The sequence below is a fragment of the Meles meles genome, chromosome 2 (assembly GCF_922984935.1).
Source record: "Meles meles chromosome 2, mMelMel3.1 paternal haplotype, whole genome shotgun sequence".
NCBI classification, from domain to species: domain Eukaryota; kingdom Metazoa; phylum Chordata; class Mammalia; order Carnivora; family Mustelidae; genus Meles; species Meles meles.
Window position 1 is genome coordinate 55571660 of NC_060067.1, and position 15391 is coordinate 55587050.

Below are 15391 nucleotides of genomic sequence, written 5' to 3' on the forward strand. Positions count from 1 at the left end.
TTAATGTCAGTTTGGCTAAGGGATTCTAGAATAGGGCTCAGTCGTTGAACTTATCCTCCTCAACATGGTGGAGGCTTCAAAAGTATTTACCAATTATCTAAGTTAGAATCCGGGAGCTGTAGCGGAGTTTCGGAATAACACCCTCAATATTCACACTCACTTACTGTGATATCAAAGAGGACATACCATACATAATCTAGAACCAGTATTTGATGATAGGGGAAATATCAATAATACTTAAGGCTGGAGATAGAAAGGTGGGAGTTGGCTGGAAAGAAACAAAAGAATCTTTGGGGGCGATGGAAATATTCTATATGATTACATGGATGTACACATTTTCAATACTTTTTTTTTTAATATTTTATTTATTTGACAGAGAGAAATCACAACTAGGCAGAGAGGCAGGCAGAGAGAGAGGAGGAAGCAGACTCCCTGTGGAGCAGAGAGCCTGATGTGGGGCTCAATCCCAGGACCTGGGATCATGACCTGAGCCGAAAGCAGAGGCTTTAACCTACTGAGCCACCCAGGTGCCCTGGACGTACACATTTTCAAAACTCATTCATTTATGCACTTAAAATGGGTACATTCTTTTTAAATATATTTCAAATATGCCTCCTCCTATCTACTCAGAACTTTGCTTGTTTTCTGCTTGTTCTATGATGGTCTCACAACTAAACTCATTCCTACCTCCCCTGGCCCCCTCGAATCTACCCTCTACAATGCCACCATGGTCATCCATTCATTGGATGGATGGATGGATGGATGGATATGATGGATGGAGGATGGATGGATGGATGGATGGACGGACGGTTAAATGGATGATGAGGATCTGGAACTAGGACAGTAACAGTTATTACTGAATATCAAATTAAGGAATAAAAGGAGCTCCCATTGCAAATATTAGATGCAAATCATAGTGATGGATAGCAGGAGTGTATTAGAGAAATATTTGGGAGGTTTAGAGATATTTAGGGGAGCATCCTAAAAGCGGCAGACAGTGAATAAAGAGCTTTACATTTAGAAAACTATGTTTATATTAAGTAACCTCATGGAAGAACAGAGTATGTCTTTCCATTTGTTCAGCCTTGATTTCAAATATTGGTTCTATCATTTGCAGGCTGGATAAACTTGGGCAAGTTACTTAAGTTTTCTATATCTCAGTTATCTCATCCACGAAATGAGAATAATAATAACCTTCCAGAGTTTCTGGGAAGGTTAAATGAGCTAATATGTGTAAAGCACTTAGAATAGTAATAAAAATAAAGTAAGTGCTTAGGTATTTTTGAAAAATCTACCAATAAGAATTTTGAGGGTTTTTTTTTTTTTTTTTTCATATAAATCCTGGTCTTGCTTACAAGATTTACTCTTAAACATTTTTATAGACTTTGTTGTTACTAAAAATAGTATATTTTCCCCATTTCTCTGTCCAGTTGCTTATTGTTAGGCCAATGAAAAAAAATGGTGTATTTTTACCCTGTATTCAGGCAAATTACCAAATTCTCTTACTGTATAAAATATAGTTAGTAGGTCCCTAGAATTTTTTAGATAAACTAAAAATCAGCAACTAGAAATAGACTTATCTCTTTTATACCTATTTTAAGCCACTTAATTTCCTTTCACTTTCATAGTGCATTCCCAACATTTAAGAAAATATTAAATAAGAATGGCAAGAGGTTCCACTTCCAGCCATGACTAACACCAGATTCAACATCATGTTTTGAAGAACTACAAAACTAGGCAAAATAAAACCACTTTCAGTAAACAGACAATAAGCAGCACAGGACTATGGACCTTGAGAGAAAGGAAAGAAGAGGAATGACAAATAGAGACAAACCTCAAACACATTGTGCTAGTGACCGAAGTGTGACAGTGAAGAGTACATGCTGTCTGTATGCTACAAAGCCAGTCTGCTGGAGGTAGGAAGGTGAAAGTTAACTGGAAGGAATACAAGGGAATCTTTCAGAGTGAAGGAAATATTCTGTATCTCGATTGTGGTGATAGTTACCTAGATCTACACATTTGTTAAGACTCACCACTACAGGGGGTGCCTGGGTGGCTCAGTTCCTTGGGCAGCTGAATCTTGATTTGGCTCAGGTCATTATCTCAGGGTTCTGGGACCAGTCCATAAGGGCCCCTCGCAGGGCTCTGAGCTCAGCAAGGAGTCTGTTTAAGGATTCACTTTCTCCCTCTCTCTCTTCCTCTCCCTCTTCTCTCTCCCTCTCAAGTGAATAAATCTGAAAAAAAAAAAAAGAAAGAAAGAAAAGAAAAACTCATCAATCTGTGAACTTAAAATGGGTACAACTTTATTCATGTAAATTACACCTCAATAAAGTTTATTTGAAAACATAAGAATGGTGAAAATCAGCATCTCTTTCCAGTCATTTATTTTTTCATAGGAAACTGTCCATCTTCTCTATATTTTCATGGAGCTATAGCTTAAATCAGGTTCCTTTGAAATAGACTCTGAAATAGATATTTGTATAAATGAGGTTTATTGGGACGTGCACATAGGAAAAGCACCTGTAGGAAAGTCTGGGCGGTGTGACTGGGCAGGTGGAGGAGCAACTGAACTGCGGCTACCCCACTAGGAGCTGAGGGCCTTTGGGGCTGCCCCAAAATGAGACAGGAGGGCAGGGATTTATATTCCTTGATCAATCAGTTTTGAAATGTTAGCTGTCCCCAATACATATTGGGCCATATACTCTGGATGGTAACAAACAAGATAGCCCACTGGACAAAACCAATTCCTGGAGAGAAACACAGCTGTGAGGCATCAACCACCAAGGCTCCCCCACAATGAGAGAATGCACACTGCTGTCCTGAAGGGGGCACGGGGGGAAGCACGCCACAGCGCCCAGCAGAGGTGTGTGTGGCGTTCTCTGATGGTTCTTATCTCTTTGCATCTTTGCTTATCTCTTTCTCTTTAATGTTTGATCTCTCTTTTCCTCAGTCAAATTTACATTGGTTTATGTATTTTCAGGGAACTTCCTAGCAATCAGCTCTTTAGTTGATTCATTATTTCTACTATGATAATATTTATTTCATTTCATGTCTTATCTTGATTAATTCCTTATTCCTAGTTTCTATATATTTATATTGTTATTTTATTAATTTTTTCAAATAAGGATTCATAAGGCACCTGGGTGGCTCAGTTGGTTAAGCATTTCCTTCTGTCCCCCACCCCCACACAGGCTCCCCCCACCCCTCTTGTGCATAGTCTCTCTCTGTCAAATAAAATCTTTAAAAAATAATAAAATAAAATAAGGATTCATTAAAAAATAAAATAAAATAAGCATTCATTTTTTTCTTTCTTCTTTGATGATAAAAACATAAAAAAGGTATTTAAGACTAAAATTTTCTCTGTGCATAGTTCTAGCTATAGCCCATAGGTTTTGGTACTAGTATTTTGTTTTTGCAGTTTTTAATTTCTCTTTTATTGCCAAGTTTATCTAGTAGAGTTTTTCATATATTCCAAAAAGATAGGATTTTTGTCACCTTTTTATTATTTATCTTAAATTTACTGAATTATGATCAGAGAATATGCCTTAAAAAATCTCTATTTTTTTCAATTTTGAAGGTCTAACTTATAGTCAAGTAAATAATTGATTTTTGTAACTATCTGATGGGCAAATGAGTATAAATACACTGCCCTCACAAACTGTTGCACATTTACATAATGTCCCTTGTTTTTTATTCAATGCATTTAACCTTGAAATCCCCCACATCAGAGAATAGCACTGCCATGCCTGTTTTCTTTTTGTTTCCATTTACCCTTTTGCTTTTATATCTCCTTGACCTCCCTTAATTTTCTATCTTTCTTTATCGCTTGTTTAAGCGTAGATAAAGACATAGATAGGTATATACGCAGGCAGAAGTACAAGTATAGATATAGGTACAGACATATAGATTTTTTTAAGCCACATAGCTCAGTTTTGTGTTGTAACGCAATTGAAAATGTTTTTATTTTGAAGGAAAAAACTCTTGGGATCCTTGCTCAGTGGGGAGCCTGCTTCTCTCTCTCCTCCTTGCTCAAGTGCTCTCTCTCACTATCACTGTCTCTCTTTCTCTCAAGTAAATAAAATTCTTTAAGAAAAAAGTAAAGGAGAAAATTCAGTCTGCTCATATTCTGTATGAACTGATTCCATCTTTTCATGATACTTTAGTTTATTTTACATTATTATTCCTTCATTTTCCTTCATTTACTGATAATGATCAAACGGCTCTTCTATTTTCTCCCCTGTTAATTTGGAAGTTCTATTATTTTGAATTTCATGGGAACCACCTTCTTTTCCCTGATCTCATAATCACAAAATCCTTCACTTTTATGAAAAAACAATATAATAACCATTTCCTCCCTCAAGACAATTTATTCCCTCCCCTTGGTTCACACCAATAGAGAAGAACCTAGTTTTGCTAAAGTGGAGAACTGCTTTCAGTTCTAGATAACTATCTGATTTTTCCTTACAGTATAACAATATGGACCTTCTAAGGTTCGAAGGTGCTAAGAGTTTAGCACCTCTATTAAATATTCCCAATCTGTTCTTATCTTCATTGATCTAACTTTTGGAATGAAAAGGAAATTGAGATGGATCCTTCACCCTTGTTGTCTCCCCATCTTCCTCCACCTGAAGTACTGGTTATTTTCTCATCAATTTACCCTAGAATCCAGTGACCCCTTTCAGGTGTGTATTGGTTTCATCACTCCTCTTCTGAAATGTCTATCCACTTCTTAAACACTTATCCTTAAGTCTCTTATTGTTTCTCTTTTTTCCTTCTTATCTTGCTTTTTTTTTTTTTAAATTTTACTTTGAGGGACACCTAGGTGTCTCAGTCAGTTGAGTATCCAACTCTGGATTTGGATCAGGTCATGATCTCAGGGTCTTGGGATCAAGCCCTGCATTGGGCTCTGTGCTGGGTGGGGAGTCTGCTTAAGATCCTTTCTCCTCTGCCCCTGCGCCACCCCATTCTCCCTCTCTCAAATAAATAAATACATCTTAAAAAAAAACCACAATTTTGTTTTGAAATAATTCTTGCACTTGCAAATTAGAAATCAACAGTGACAATCCCTCCTTCAATTCTTCTACAGAATTATTTACATAAGAAATCATTGGAATTTAATCATCGTTTTGGGTGCCAAACATTTTTGGTGGTGGTGGTGGTGGTGTTCCATGACAAAGCACGTGTGTGTGCTGTGTTTGAATCTTGTCCAGTGCCGTATTACTTTTCTTTTTTTTTTTCCATTTTATTTATTTTTTCAGCGTAACAGTATTCATTCTTTTTGCACAACACCCAGTGCTCCATGCAAAACGTGCCCTCCCCATTACCCACCACCTGTTCCCCCAACCTCCCACCCCTGACCCTTCAAAACCCTCAGGTTGTTTTTCAGAGTCCATAGTCTCTTATGGTTCGCCTCCCCTTCCAAATTTTTTTTTAAATAAACATATAATGTATTTTTATCCCCAGGGGTACAGGTCTGTGAATCGCCAGGTTTACACACTTCACAGCACTCACGATAGCACTTGCCCTCCCCAATGTCCATAGCCCCCTCCCCCTCTCCCAATCCCACCTCCCCCAGCAACCCCCAGTTTGTTTTGTGAGATTAAGAGTCATTTATGGTTTGTCTTACTTTTCTTTTCATAATGTCATCCAGATTTTGTCAGGCACATGTTCTGTTTGTAGATCTGATGGGTTTTCCTTTGTGACTTCTGGGTTCCTAGAATGTTCTTTTATATTGAAGTTCATTGTATTTGCCTCTTGAGGTAATTCAGACAAATGCAGACATAGCCACCTTTGTTGAATATGGTGAAGCTGGAGCTAAAACACACCATTCTTCCCTGCCTCCCACCAAGAGGACTAAGTTATAAAGCACTGAACAAAAGAAATTACCTTTAATAATAATCAGCTGAAAGCTATGCAGGCTGCATTTGCAGAACACAAAAAGGCAGATGGAGCCGAGAATCTGTTTATACAGAAAGGTGGAAGAATACAAGGATAATATTAGAGACACCAGAGGTGGAAGATAGATGACGCTGAGTATTTGGAAGGGGCCGGTGGGAAGATAAAAGGTTGAAAGGATCAGATATGGTCACCATGGTATATTCTAAACCATGAGATCTTTTCTTGATACCCCATCCCTGCTATATTCCTCTCCTCTACTAACTAAGGTGCACAAAACAGGCTAGCAAGGTAAACCATAATCTCTAGTCCTTGAAACTGATTGTAGGATACTCATTTGCATCCTTAAGTAGAAGAGTTTAAACCTCCACCATACATGAGTTCTGCTCAGTCCATGGCAAAATGGTTCAGATCTCCTGCTTGGTTTCCCCTGGTTAAGAAATTGCCCTCTACTTGGGGAGAGCAGTGATCCACGAAGATTACAGACCACCAGAAGAACCTCCCCACCATAAAAAAATCATGCAAAAGATCCCTCTGATCTCTATTTCTCCAGGGACAACAATGAAAAGCTACTCTGAGACACAAAGAAAAGGCCCAGGTATGCAGAACACACCACTAACGGTAGCAGTAATTGTTATGACGCACTGAATTCCTTCCTTGTGCCAGTAATCATGTATGCATTGCCTAATTTAATCCTCCAAACACTGAAAGGTAGATGAGGGTCAGGAACATGAAAGTGACAGGTCCAAGGCCTCACAACAGATAGGTGCTGAAGCTGGACCTCACCCTGAGGACCGCCAGACTCCAATGCCCTTATTCTTTTCCAGATGACCCCACTGACTCTGTCACAAAATGAACAGCATACACAAAACACTCCACATAAATCAGATGTCATGGAAACGTATCTGAGATGTGGACATGAACAGCAACTTCCTATTAAACTTGAAATACAGTTCAGCTTTCTCTTCTCTGATAGGAATTTTCCCATTCCAAAAGTGGAACAAATATTGGAAGGGACAGTATTCTCAATCAAGCTTCCCAAGAAACAGGGACACGGCACAGTCTCCCTCATTCACCAACCCAGAAATAACCCTTTTCCCAGAAGACTGTGGAAACCATTTGAAAAATCCCAAGTGAGGGAGGAAAAAGGGCAACAGATGAGAAAGCTAGCCATGGAGATAATCCACCGTGTTGCTGCTGGCTGGCTCTGCACAGGTCTCAGTGGAGTCAGAGCGATCTAGCAGTAGAGAACATTGCCCCCTCAGTGCCTATGATTGAACTGTCCCTACACCACCTTAAAATACATAGTGAAGCACAGTGAACAACCAAGATGATGATGATGGACATGTGAATCTAGGCTACGCTCCTAGAGAGTTTCTTATCCTGTCTGAACCTCAGTTCTTTATCATATAAATATGAATAGAGGAGCCTGGGCAGTTCAGTCGTTTAAGCATCTGCCTTCAGTTGGGGTAAAGATCTCAGGGTCATGGGACTGGGCCCCACCCACAGTGGGGAGTCTGCTTCTTCTCCCTCTGTGATCTCTCTGACTCTCACTTTCAGATTAAAAAAAAGAAAAAAAAATTAAATATGGATGAAAAGAGTTTCAACCTGAGTTGAAAAAAGTAACATTTGTGAAAGTATTTAGCACATAGTAGGTATTTCAAATAAATGACATTAACCCTTCCTTTTGGCACAGTCACTTTAGAACATAATTTACAAAGTTGTTCAAATATCCCCCACTTCCTAAAAGTCTGTATTATACTACCTTGCTGTTATTAAACACCTACACTGGGACAACTAAGGCTTTTCTGCAAAAGCAAAAATCCTCTTCAATTTCTTCCAGTTTGCAATGCGAACTTGCTAGAAAGCTGGGGAATACTCTTTATGTCATTTTAGCAATATAAATGGTTTCATAGGAATCTTCTGCTCCACAGGGAACCTGCTTAAGATCCTCTCTTCCTCTACCCCCTGCCTCCCCCCACCTCCTGCACTCTCTCTTTTTCAAATAAATAAATCTTAAAAAATATAAAAATTTGGTTTTGGACAGTGAAGGAAACCTGTTTCTCAGAAAAACTAGCCCAGTAGCATTCTGGTGGTGGAGTGGAGAGATGGGTTAGAGGAGATTTTACAGTTAACTATGGTTGAGAAAAGAGCATATGTTTTCTCCCTCCTTTAAATTCACAATGAGCACGACTGTTTTAAAGGCCCTGAGAATTCCCACTATATTAAGAAAGGTTTCCTAAATTCATTTGGCCTCTAAAATATTTTGATAGTTTGGTAACACTGAGTTACATCCAGAGAACATATATTTTAAAATGTATTTTTAAAGGAGATTTTACTCTTTTATACAAATGACATTAAGTATCAGAAAGAAATTCATTTTTTCATTATATTTATATTACCTTTATCTGAGGCACCTAAAAATACCCAGAGATAAATTGATAGCTCTTGAGACAGGCAGGCTGATCTGATCCTCATATTACGGTATTGCAACTGCCAAGAGACATGATCTGATCCAAGAAAGATTGAAAGCAACAATCAGAAGCCACAAAAAAGCAGTGCCGAGCATTTCTTAAACTGAGAAAGACGGTGAAATATACATCATCCTCTCAAGAGACAATGACAGGCAAAGCCTCTAATCCTCCAAGTCCCCAGGTTGCTCTCACCACCACTGCCCCATGGTGCTCTCATGAAAGCCACAGCAAGGAATGTACAGGAAAGAGCACCGGGCTTGAAAACCCAACACTGGAATTCAGACTCTGGCTGTGCCACTCACAAGGTATTTATTCTCTCGAGATCTCAGACTCCTTAGTTATGAAAGAGGGCTAGTGATATGCTGACAAGATCTTGTAGGCAAAATACTATAGTAGAGGCAATTCATGTGGCATTTAACTGAAGCATTTGGAAGACAGATACATATGCCAATTCAAAATCTCAAGGACCTTAAAGATTACCCACTACAACCTTCTAAATGTACAGAAAGTAAAAACCGAAGCCCAGAGAATGAATTGGTTAGTCCACGGTCGCACAGCTCATTAGTGACAGAGCTAGGACTTCACCTTGGGTCTTCTAACTTTTAATCGAGAGATCTTCCCACTATACTCAAAGATCAGATTCATCTTCACTTGTGTTTAACATCAAATGAGAATAAAATTAAGTTGAATATAGCAAAGGATCTCATAAGTAAATATGAAACCCTCTTATCTAATATATTCAGGGGAAAAGGAAACTCTGGTTAATCAAAGAATCTGTCTCACGGAAATTAAAAAATTCTCCCCACAAAAAGGTCAGGGAGCCCTGATATACACCACACATAGATTAATGACTTTCAAATCATGTGAAAGCAATACAGTTCACCTTTGGAACTAGGCTGGACATAATTTCCTCTGTCTGATGACTTTGGATTCTCACATTGCCTCAAGGCAACCACAATGACTATCAATCATCAGCATATGAGGGCATAAACTTAGAGCCCCACTCTGAGATTACACTGCATGTGGAGGGCTGGTTAATAGAACTCTGGGTTAATGAAAATCCAGGTAACAGGGGAGAGTGCTGTGTACAGATTTATGACCAGTTTCCAGGAACTCAGTAATTTGGAAGATTTTGTACCTTTACTTTTTTAAAAGATAGTCTATTGCTTCATATTTTACTAATTTCAGAATTAAGTCTGCATCATAACACATAAAATAGCAGAGACAGTTCACAGGACCTCAAGACTTGAAGGAAATTTAGAAGTCAACAACTCTCATTTTGTCCTTTAAAAGATAAAGAAAAAGAGGCCAAAGAGGAGACACTACTGACTAACTAAAAGCAGAGGAAGGACTAGAACTCAAGACTCCCAAAGCCCCCCAGAGCTCTTCATCACTACGGAATGGAGAATGTCACATTTGGTTTTTCTACTTTTTCATCAGCAGAGCCCAAGGGACCCTGCCTGGAATTAAGGGTACAGCATGAAGAGCAAAGTGGAGTGTCCGCTCCAAAGAACGAAATGTCCCACATTTAGTTACCACTAACCTCTCCCCAGATGTGTCTAACTGGACCCAAGCAAGCCCAGGAAGTTCCAGCAGAGCACAAAGACAGAGCCACAAGCTCCCACAGACAGGGCACTTTCTGGCTTCCAAATGCCTGTTACCATCCCACCTGGGTGATCCCCCCAACCCCTTCATCCTCAATACATGTTTACTGTCTTCTCCTAAATCTGAAATGCTTCCTGCATTCTCTATCTCAGTTGGTAAGCAAACCCTCAGCCTATTACCCAAGCTAGAAACCTAAAATTCAACTGTAACTCTCCTCTCTCCTGGGGCTGCTGACTTTTCCAGCCAGGATATCTCTTGATGCCATTTTTTTTTTTTTTTTTTAGATTTAGTTTGCTAGTGTTTTATTTTTTTATTTTTTTTAATTAATTAATTTTTTTTCAGCATAACAGTATTCATTGTTTTTGCACAACACCCAGTGCTCCATGCAATACGTGCCCTCCCTGTTACCCACCACCTGGTTCCCCCAACCTCCCACCCCCGCCCCTTCAAAACCCTCAGGTTGTTTTTCAGAGTCCATAGTCTCTTATGGTTCACCTCCCCTTCCAATTTCCCTCAACTTCCTTCTCTTCTCCATCTCCCAATGTCCTCCATGTCATTTGTGATGCTCCACAAATAAGTGAAACCATATGATACTTGACTCTCTCTGCTTGACTTATTTCACTCAGCATAATCACTTATCTAGGCTTTTTTTTTTTTTTTAATTTCAATCCCAAAAACCACAGCCATGGTTCAACTTCTCATCCTCTCTCACAGAAGTTACTACAATGGTATCTCTCCTGTCAACCACCGCACCCCATCCTAGACAACCACCTGCTTAAAACCCTCTGGTGTTTCTATTTAGGATAAAGCTTTCTTAACATGTTCTTCTCATTCCTGACCCCATTTCCCAAGCTGCCAGCACACACATCACACTTCAGGAGCAACAACTGCTTACACCATAGTGTACTATTTCTTATCTCTGTAAGTGTCCCTACCCCTGATGCCCTTCTTTCCCTGCTTCACCAGATAATTATACCTGGGTATCCCTGTTCATGCTCCTAAACTCAAGAAGTCACCCTCAGCAGGACCTTCACATCCTTCACAGGATATACTAAGTACCCCTCCCTCTATTCTTCCAGATCACCCTATACTTAATTTTCTCACTACCCTTATTATATCACCATATAATATCCATTGAAGTGTCTCTTTTTTCCCACTACACTGAGAGTAATTTGGCAGCAAGATGAAGATTCTGTCTTATTCCATTTTTGTATGCCTAGTACCCAACACACTTAGTAGAGTCTTAATAAATATTGAATTAACAAGCAAGCAAGCTAATTAATGAATTAATTAATCCATGGCTCTTTCCCATCTTTCCTGCCTTTTGTAAGCTAAGTCCACAGGGTACCATTCACACCATCCATGGGCCTATCCTGGGTGCAGAACCATTCACAGTGAGGAACTAGAAGAAACAGTCATGCGGTGATCAAGTAATCAGGCAACGCTGGTGAACAGACACATTTTTTCCATCATGAAAATGAGGTGTAGTTTTTTTTTTCTTTCAATGCTAAAAGCTGCAAATGCAACTGAACCACAAAAATGCTACGGCAACAACAAAGACAACATTTCTGCACAACTGTTCAGCATTTGCACCTTCCTGGATATAACCACATTCCAACATCAGAGCAATTCTAAGCAGATAGTCAGTGTTAACCCTATTTTACAGATAAGAAAACTAAGGCTTAGAGAAATTACTAAACACATCAAAGTCCAAAGATTAATCTTTTTAAATATTTTATTTACTTGAGAGAGAGCAGAAGCAGAGGGAGGGTCAGAGGGAGAGGGAAAAGCAGAATTCCCACTGAGCAGGGAGCCCTATGTGGGGTTCAATCCCAGGACCCTGGAATCATGACCTGAGCCAAAGGCAGAAACGCAACAGACTGAGCCACCCAGGCACCCCACCCCACCAAAGATTAATTAAAGCTTGAATCATACTATTCTCACAACATGCTGCCTCAAAATGTTTTTACTCAAAATAAAAATCAAAGCAATCTTCTCTCTGAATTATGACAGTGATTTCACTCTCCTAAAGCTCAGGAGAGTCTGGCAGTGCTGCGATTTGCTTACCACCCACCCTGCCATCAGCCAGGCTGCCTCTCCCTCTCAGGAGGGGGGAACACAGCTTCCTTTAGGACCCAGTAACAGATGCTGCCCTGAAACAGCTTGAGAAGCTGCCTGACCCTCTCCCCACTCCTGGTTGCTTAGAAGCAAGAGAGCAAATTAGTATCCAAACAGTCTCCTTAGATAGAAGGCATAATTCATACAACAGGTCAAATCCTATCTAAAAAATGTCACCGAACAAAAATCCTCGAGTGATAAAGAGATTCTCAGGCCTCAACCATGGACTATTTATTAAAAAGCAGCCTTGATGTGCCAAAGTTCCAAATATATGCGTGTGTGTGGCACACAGACAGTCCATTTTTTTTTTAGTTATTTTGTGCTATGTTCTTATGAGGCTTTCGATGTGTTAACTCATTAATCCCCACAACATGCCTATAAGACAATCTTAATATCCCCATTTATGGCTAAGGGAGTTGAGACCACACAGCTGTAGTGACCTTAGTCAACAACACAGCTGGCCATGTACCAACTTATAATGAAGACATGCTGAGTTAAACTACTTATCAAATCCCTACCTTGCCACTTGCCTACCCTGTGTAAGTTATGTGCTCTCTCCAGCCTCAGTCTCCTCTTGTGTGAAATGGAGCTAATAATAATAATAACTATCACCTGGCTCTGCTCTTTTCGGAGACCCATCTCTGCTTCAGGCAGTGAAGGAGAAAACAACGCGTGGAGACCATACACAAGTTCCTACTGAACTTGACACGGAAGTGACTCACCTCACTTGCATTCCCACTTCATTGCTGAGAATGAGTTGTACACCTGCTCCCAGAAGCAAGAGGGTGGGAAATTTGGTCTCACTGTGGGCCACGGAAGGAGAAAACACAACATTGAAGCCTAGTGGAAAACTAGACCCCCTACCATACCCTTCACATAGCTTTATTCTGAGAATTAAGTAAGATAGCATGTGTAAAGTAGATTTATATTATAAGCCAGCAATAAACGTCAATTACAATGACTATTCTTGGCAGAGCCAAGAGAAGAAGTCAGTATTTATGATGTCTTATCTACCATTCTTTAACCCTTGGAGTATATTACTTCTTCGAATTTATTGTACCCAGCCTATGCCTTCAAAGAAATTAACAAATCATATAAAGATACTGAATGACTACTATAATTGAAAATACATATAAAGATCAATTTTAAACAATTGGATAAGAAAACATCCACTTATTCATTGTTATTTAATTAACAGATACTTACTAAATATTTATAATGAGGGGCGCCTAGGTGGCTCAGTGGATTAAGCGTCTGCCTTTGGCTCAGGTCATGATACCCAGGAGTCCTGGGATTGAGCCCCATGGCAGCTCCCTGCTCAGCAGGGTGTCTGCTTCCTCTGCCCCACACCCCGCCTGTGCTCTCTCTGTCTCTCTCTCAAATAAATAAATCTTTTTAAAAATTTATAATGAGCCAAATACCTATGAGTATGTATCATAGAGATAAATCTTTTGTTGTACAATTTACCATGATTTTAATTATAGACATGGCTATACATACAACATGGCTGCTGAGAGTCTCAGAGGAGATACATAGCATATCCTGATTGAGGGGGCTGTGAAGGGATCTGAGAATTGCTGTTATCTGTACACCACTTGCCCAAGAAGCTGCCTGAAGGCAAGCCCATCAAACCTTCTCTACCAGCCAAACCAACACATAAAGACATCTTGCAGGTCATACACATCCCACTCCCTAGATTCCTTTACAGGGCAAGAACCATCAGGCAGCAGGCACTTAATAATAACACAAAGTACGAAACGACTGGACAATCCTAAATAATGAGCATATCTGACAGTGCTGGACTTGTTTACTTTCTGGTCACTATCCTCTCATTTGCCTCTGAATTGTGCTCTTTTTGCTGATTCCTGCAACATTCGATCTAGGTATCTCTTAAGGCAATTAGGTCATTCCAGCTCATGGACTCATCATAGCAGAGTTTAAGGAGCAAAAGGAAAGGTATGTGCAGGTTCCCTACAGCTTTATTTCTGCTTGCTGATGAGTAATGATGACAAACAGCCAATCATTTCTCTTCTAAACAGTTATTAGACATCTGTTGTATGTGTAACAAGTGCAAAAAGACATAACTCCTACCTACTAGCAGGGTCATGCTTAAAGTGCAGTTAAAATTTTTCTATATACCTTCTCAAAGTTTAAAATAGAAATGCAAAATAAACTTTTAAAACCTTCCATCCAGGGGCACCTGCGTGGCTCAGATGGTTAAGTGTCCGCCCTGGGCTCAGATCATGATCAGGGTCCTAGGATTGAGCCCAGCATCCAGTTCTCTGCTCAGCAGCAAGTTGGCTTCTCCCCTTCCTCTATGATCTCTCTCAATCTCACTCTCTCTCAAATAAATTAAAAAAAACAAAAACTAAAAAACAAAAAACCTTCCATCCATGTGATTGCCCTTATCAGAAGTAGCCTGTACCCAAAGAGTGCTCTCTCTCAGCCATTGACACATTTAAGATGTACTACAGAAAGTCATCATGACAGTATTTCAATCCAATGTTCTCTCCCTCTCTGTCTTCTCTCGGTCCTCAGCCCTGTCCTGGATCCCCGGACTCCACTCTACTTGTTAGAGAGTGCTTTCCACCTTTTCTCATAGCCCGTATAAACTTCAGTCTCTCTTGCTTCTGGGCGATGTTCAGATCACATTTTCCCTCCCCGCATTTGATCTACCTGACTATGCACACAGAAACGCCAGTTAGGACACTCTTTAAACCTTCAATATTAGTCTATGGTAAGCCTGTTTATCTAAAAGATGGGTCACCCTATTGTGTTGTAGCCGGCTTTCCCTTTCTGGAAGTTGGTCATTCTTGGAACGTCCACAAAATGTCTTAGAAAGAGTTGGAAGACCTTGGTTCTTAGCACCACCCTATCATTTGCTAGCTGTGTGAGCCTAGTTGATAATATCCTCACTAATTTTTTGCCATATCCATAAACCATCTGCCTATATTTCACATTTTTCTGTAAATGTAAATGAAATCAAATTTTAATAAACTAATATTTAAATTCAAAACTTTGAATAAATATGTAATTGGAGATGTATCACTATCCATGAACCCTAAAAGCAAAGTTATAACTATTAAAATAATTTTATCTACACATCTCCTAATACAATATCATGTATTACCACTGTGTACATGTAACACTTTAAGAATCTCTCAGATGACTTAAGTCATCTCACCTTTATGATTGCAAAACATTCCCCTTGTACACTGAAAATCCTGGCAAATGCAGCAATGGTTTGAATGTCTTAGGTGGGAGTGAGCCTGCAGTAAACCTGGTTGTATTGCAGCTGA